Genomic DNA, 6796 nt, shown 5'->3' on the forward strand with positions numbered 1-6796 from the left:
CACTGTTTCTAACTAACTGCAGAGGAAAAGTGTCCATGAATGCTGGAATGGATTCATGTGTAATTCAACTGAAATTGGGTTCAGGAAAAGAAAAAACACCTCCTATTCACCAATACACATAAGCTAAGTGGTGAGAAGAACAAATTAGTTGTACTGATTTACAGAAAAGACTTTCATTATCACACAAACTACAACCATATAGTATTTTTAATTAACGTGAAATCTCTCACTCTGTAGACCTTGAGAGCAAAAGGTTTGCAGGTTTAACACAAACGCGTTAGCTATATGTAGGTGACAGAAGAACAGCTAGCTCATTCAGCTGTACAACTGAAACAGGTTTTACTGGAACAGGAAATAAAAGTTATGTCTCATTTGAAGTCTGGAATGATTAACGGCAGGACCTCCAGTTTTTCTTTTTCACCTCAAGCGATTCCCCCAAATCCCTCCCTTCTCCACAGCCGTATTCGCCTGCGGAATCGCACTTTGCACAGAAGCAAAACCTGAACCTGCCCTGGAGTGGCAACGGTGGTTGTCAGCTCCAGTTACATCGCCCGCTTAAAATAACATCAAAAAATCTTGCACCCGTCCCAGAGAAACATTTGTCTTGGTGGATTTACCCCACACACCATGGTTGGAATGACCCTAAGATAAGAGCCGCTCAGTAAGACACAATCAAGGGATTTCCGACACAGAGCAATGGGAAAGTTACCTCTAAATCAAAAACTAATTATCCCAAGCACACAAAGCTCTAGGAGAAGGAAACTGGCCGATCAAACAACCATGAGTACATCTGAAACAACAGGGAGAAGGGCAGGTTTTTTAAACAGAAGTCAACAGGTATTTTGACAAGACAAATTGGTATTTAAAATACGAAAACTTACAGCATACTTGGAACAACTTTAAATAAGTTCTAAAAGGCAAGTTCAAAAGCAGGCTCGCCCTCAGTCTGTAACCTGGTACAGAAAAACACTAATATCTAAATATTTTGATAAGCCCTTTTGAAAGTTTGGCATGCTTCAGCTCAAGTGAAACAAAACTTTCCCTCTCTCCAAACATAAAAACAAAAACTGTGACAAACAAAAGGTTTCCTCAGACCCCTGCTCATCACTGACCGATTCTTCGGTCCCAGCAAAACAAGTTGCATTGTTGACGGGGAATAACAGCACAGCTGCCTTCCCTGAGGTCAGAGCAGCCAGAGGCCAAACGTGTCAGGCCACGTTTGCGCGCCGCGGCAGGACACTGTGTACAACCCTCACGGGCGCTACAGATTCTAGGAAAAAACAACAAATGTGCAACGGAGGCCAAAAAACCAAGCAAGCACATACACACAGAAGCTATTCTGCCGTGAGCATTCTTATTCCAGCCTTCTGAAGCTCAAAATGCACGATGATGATGGTAGACAAAGATGATGGCAAACAAAATGACAATAAAAATGAAAAACAATATTAAAAACCTACTTGCATAGTCCTGGAAAATATGAAGTCTATGGTGACCAATTAGAAGACTTTTTTTTCAGAGTGCTTACAAAGCCTTCAGACATTTTCCATCTATATGATCTCCTTTTATGCGCTCTATTACTCTAGCTGGAGCGTTAGAAATACCTGCTCTAAAAGGAGCCTGAGCTTTGCCAACCTAAGTTTGTTTTGCCATTTCTAAGTTTTGAAAACTTTGCCTTGTCTGGTTGATCCCCTGAAAAGGGTAAAATGTTTTCTTCCGGGAACTAAAGCCAAGCTAGCTCAGCCTCAGCTGGTTTTGGAAGAGGTTAAAAACGGGTTTTCTTGAACAGCTCTTCTGCCAAAATAGCTGGGGATGAACGCTGACATATTTTAGGAAAACAGCTCTCGAAGGAGAGGAGTCTGTGGAGCATTCTAGTGAAAACTGGTTTTCACTTGGCAAAATTTCCCTCCGGACACGTGCAATCGAGTGCTTTACTATTCCAGGGCATTTCGGTTCGGAGGAAAGCAGATCGGGCCGCACACGTGCGAGAAAGAAAACCTGGCGTTTCAGCTTGCTGTTCAGCACCGAGTCGGTCTGCTCAGCCGTTTCCAGAAGCGGGAAACAAGATTTACGGATTTCAGGTGCTCTGTGCCTCTACCACTCACATTTAAGAGGAAACCAACACCCCACTTTCCAGCACATCAGCAGCACTTACAAGGGACTCATTCTCTCCTCGCAACTTAATTAAATTATGATTAAGCAGAAGCCACGTGCAGTCTTTTCTGCGTTTTCTTTTAGTGTGCTTTCCCTCCCTTTTCTCCATTCCTTAAGACGATGGACTAAAACAGTCACGAGCCAAACCTTAATCGAACAATATGGAGTATTTTATATGCAAATCCAAACATTTAAGAATGCTTTACTCCATAACTGCAACACTTTTTGGCTACGCTATTCCAGCCTTGGACCGGGAACAAGCCAATTTGCATAAATTTATCTAGTATATGCACGTTAGATTAGTTATCAGAGTCTTCAGAGAATCACTGCTTTCGTATGCAACAGATACTGTGTTGAACATAAACCAGCTTCTACTTCTTTCACTTATCAGATATTTTTAAAGTGTCAGGAAAGTACATTTTGTGTTTCATCTTCTTTGCAGCTGCTTTAATATCTGGTCCACATTATATTCGCGAAGCACAAGCTTTATATTTTGCCAGAAATATCTGAGCAGCTTGGAAACAGCCAATAAAGTCTCTTTGGAGCAGAAAAAAAAAGAGACGATACATACACAAGAACATTAAAAGCCACTCAGGAAAGGGCTGGATACATCCTGAAAACATTTAATTGCTTTCTTCTCTTTTAAACTGCCTCTGGCAGAATGAAAACATCAGAGTTGCTTAGAGATTCATGGCCTACTTAAAAAGAAAAAAAAAATATATTAATTTAAGGCAGTGAGGGGAGAAGGTCAAACATACAAACAAGCAGTAAATTATAAAAGCCACTGTGACTAGCTCAAAATTAAATGGCAAACCACCGAGACAGCCAGTATTAACTCAGGAATGACTTTCTGGGTCCTGTGATTAGTCGATTAAGTTGCTGTCCCTCAGGTCACCAGAAGCACTCAATGGGGTGTTTCTGCTTAAAACAAGAGTATGATACACAAGGTCTGTATCTGATTTAAGATGATCCCAAAATTCCCAAGTATGCATGCCCAGAGGCATATTTAAGATTTGGAGGATTAGGGAGTTGATTTTACCAGGCATTGGGGGGGGGGGTGTATTATTATGAAAGCCAACCGGAAAGACTGGAAAGCCAGTTTGCTCAGCACCTTAAATTACACGCTTCTGGTTTCATAACTAAAGGTAACCGAAGGCTCTACTTACAGACTCATCAGTATGTGGCAATTTTCCCTCCAACAGAACTTTAATGCTAGAACTTGGAGTAAATAAATATCTAGGTCTTTATTTTAAATTATAGGCAATGTATCAGAGCAAGTGAAAGTTAGTACAAGCAGCAGTGGAGGGCAGATTTCAATGCAAAATGTAGCAGGAAAGGTTCTCTAGAAGATAAGCAGAAGATAAACAAACTGATTACAAAGAGAAAGACAGATTCCTAATGAGACGGGAATCAGCAGGACTTCTTACAGAGAGGAAGGACACGGATACACATCCTAAAACACGCGTCCCTGACAAACCAAAGGCACATCAACAAGAGCTGCAGCAGGCTGCAACCCATCTCACCAACACAGGCAAGAGAAAAGCGATGACAAAAAACACAGGAGGTGATGGGAAAACCAGAAAGATAGTTAAAACTAGATAAACATGTACAGACACACTTGCAGAGAAGGCTGGCAGGCAAAGCCTCGGCTTAATCAGAGGCTTATTAATGAGGAACTGCTGCAAAGCTGCCAAATACACCAACCTAAACACTTTTCTGCCCCCCACCCACAGTGTCAGAGCTCCCAGCCACAACAGCCCGACCCGCAACTCACTCTCAGGTACTCAGATCGCTTTTTGAAGCTTCGGAATGATTAAGGCACGCACGGGCCAAAAAAACCCCCAAAACCCATTTGTGCTGAAGACAGCGAACCCACCCAGCAGAGCAAGCACACCTCCAGCACAGGGCTTTGATTTCACAACGACGCCAGCTGCAGCAGCAACACGCGCTACGCCCCAGCACTCGAGCCGTGTCACACGTTTTGGGGGAGAAGCCGCCTTTCTGCGTTATGTCATCCTGTACAACACGCAGAAAGTTGCAACGGGTTTCTTAGTAGACTAAAGGGCGCAAAACAATGCCTGACAATTAACTTTGCAATGTCTACACGGCGGAAAACTTCAGAAGCTCGCCCACTTCCTTCCCTGCCATTCTCTGCCAGTAGAAGTAAGTACTAGTTAAAAAAGGGATGATTTGATGAAGTATGCCAGAAACAAACCAAGTGAATGCCCTGCTTACCTGAAACTGAAGTATCCACAGTGTCTAAGCATAATGCAAACCTCCTACACACCACGATTTTTCTTCTTAGAACAGTCTTACCTCAGCAAGTAGCCTTAGCTTCAATGCACGGAAAAAAACACGGCTTTTTTTTTTTGGCTACTCCTCCACGACTAAATAAGCAACCACTTAGCTCTCTACCCGTGCGGGCTCCAACGTGAAATGCCCATTTGTAAAGGCCAGCAATGAACTGAGGGCACAACTTGACTTCAACATCTGTCTGGCAGCAGAATGAATTTAAAAGGTCCTCCCCAGACACGAGTGGTTTTATTCCCACTCCTTCCTGGCCCCTCCATCGTGGGGATAACAATGTTTGTGAGACAGCACAGTACAGATCCCCAGTTCAGGGGTGGGAGCCTAAAAGAAAAGTCTCATCTCAAATGTCTGGAACATATTTCAGTCATTGAGACCCTGAGGCGGTAGAAAAGTGAAGCAGAAGGGCAGGAAAAAGCAGCCATGAATTTAAGATGACAGGAACCCCTTAAATCAACTTTGTCTAACACCAAAACATATATTTCAACCTGTTTCTCAGGCTTTTTGATCCTACTGCGACTCTACCCATAGGCATTTCACAGATGTTTGAGCGCAAATTCACACAAATTCATAGAGTCCAACCTAACAAATGACCATTTTTTTTTTATTTTGTTTCTTGCTTACCTTGCTCCTTGTTATCTTAACTAGCTTGAATTACCTGGTAATTAACCAGTACGCAAAGCTCCTTCTCCCAGCAGACAATATCTACGTAACTTCAGCACAGAAAGTACAGGATGGTTCCCCTCTCTGCTTTCTCATCAGACTCCTCTTAGAATGTGGACTTCTGAAGATCCCCTCTGAACACAAAGACAGCACATGCATGCAGCATAAAATATTACTTGTTATTTTCTTGTGCATTTCTGGGGTACAACACTCCAACTCTCCTTGTGCCACCTAGTAAAGCAAGGTGTTGGAAGCGCTCTGCTTAATTCCCATTCCAGCTGGAATTAAAACTTTTTGGAGGGAGAGGAAGCAGAGAGACAACCACAACCCCGCACCTCACAGCTGCTCTGCCAGCACAGCAAATACTGAGAGGTCCACGGGAGCGCTGGCGTCGCTCACACACCAGAAGCAAGCCAGATTCTTCACAAAGTTTAACTTCGCTTTCTACTCTTCCTCCGGGCGATTACTCTTATTCATGAATTGCTGAGCTGACAAGCCAAGAGAGGACTATGTTCCGCTCCAACCCAATCATTAACTACGATCCATAACTGACGCAGGCATCTGAATCTCACTGATTTCAGTGGACGTTAAGATGCATTTTACAGCCTCTGGCCTCTACAACAAGTAGCCCAAACGCCTATTTCGGAGCGTCTGGCACAGATGCTTTCAGCAGGTATAAACGTCAGGAGGCTGGCATTTTTCTTTTCTTTCCTGGAAATACAGAGCACATGTAAGTACAGGTTGCCAGACCAAAAATTTACCAGGGAAGTCAGCAAAGCTTTCAACTGTAACTCGGAAATAAAATCCCCTCCTCAGTAACAACGCTGGGTAGCGTATGGGGCTTCCTCTGACGGCCACATGCAATTTAAGCCTCAAACTTTTACAAGTTTTCGCTCCGTAGCACTGCGAGTTATACACCACCATTATCTAAAGCTATTCCACCACAAACAGCAAGTTTGCTAGATGTCGTTGCAAAAACCTCCTTGGGACCAAGGCGAAGACTAGAACAATTCCATCTTCACTAGCGAGGTTATAAAATACACAGATTAATTTCCTTTTTCCTAAGGGATGAGCATCAAGAGATGCAGTTAACGTGTCCCACAAGCCACGGTTTTGCATTTCAAGTTGCAAGTACAGCCAGACACTGTGAGCTAAAGTCTCCCAAACAGTTTTTTTTATTAAAAGTCACTCTCTTAAGAGCGCAACAAGTCCTTCCAGGAGGTCAGGAGCTCCTGGGCAGATCCACAAAAGCATCACGTGGAGACTTCCCAAAACGGACCGTAGCCAGCCCAAGTCCCAAAATCATATGCCGTTCTCCCCTGCGCCAGCCGCCGCACGGAGCTCTTCTCCCCCCACGTCCCAAGCCCACTTTTGCCAGCTTCGCCACCGAGGTTCAAAGAGAACCAACGCGCGAAGCGTGGAGGGAAGGGCAGGGCCAGGCGCTGCCGGCCTGGCGTCGACGCCATCCCCGCGCACTCACCGCCCAGGCACAGGCTTGTTGCTTCCCTCCATTTTCAGGCCGCTCGGTGTTTTTTTTGGCGGGGTGAGAGCACGCACCCGGGCAGGGACCCAGGGTGGGCTCCGGGCTCACCCACCCTCACGGGTGCTTACTGAGGGGCCTGCGCTGCCGGGGCACTCCTGCTCGCCCCCCCCGCCCTATTCCCCCCACAAAACC

The sequence above is a fragment of the Pygoscelis adeliae genome, unplaced genomic scaffold, assembly GCF_000699105.1.
Source record: "Pygoscelis adeliae isolate BGI_AS28 unplaced genomic scaffold, ASM69910v1 Scaffold803, whole genome shotgun sequence".
Lineage (NCBI taxonomy): Eukaryota > Metazoa > Chordata > Aves > Sphenisciformes > Spheniscidae > Pygoscelis > Pygoscelis adeliae.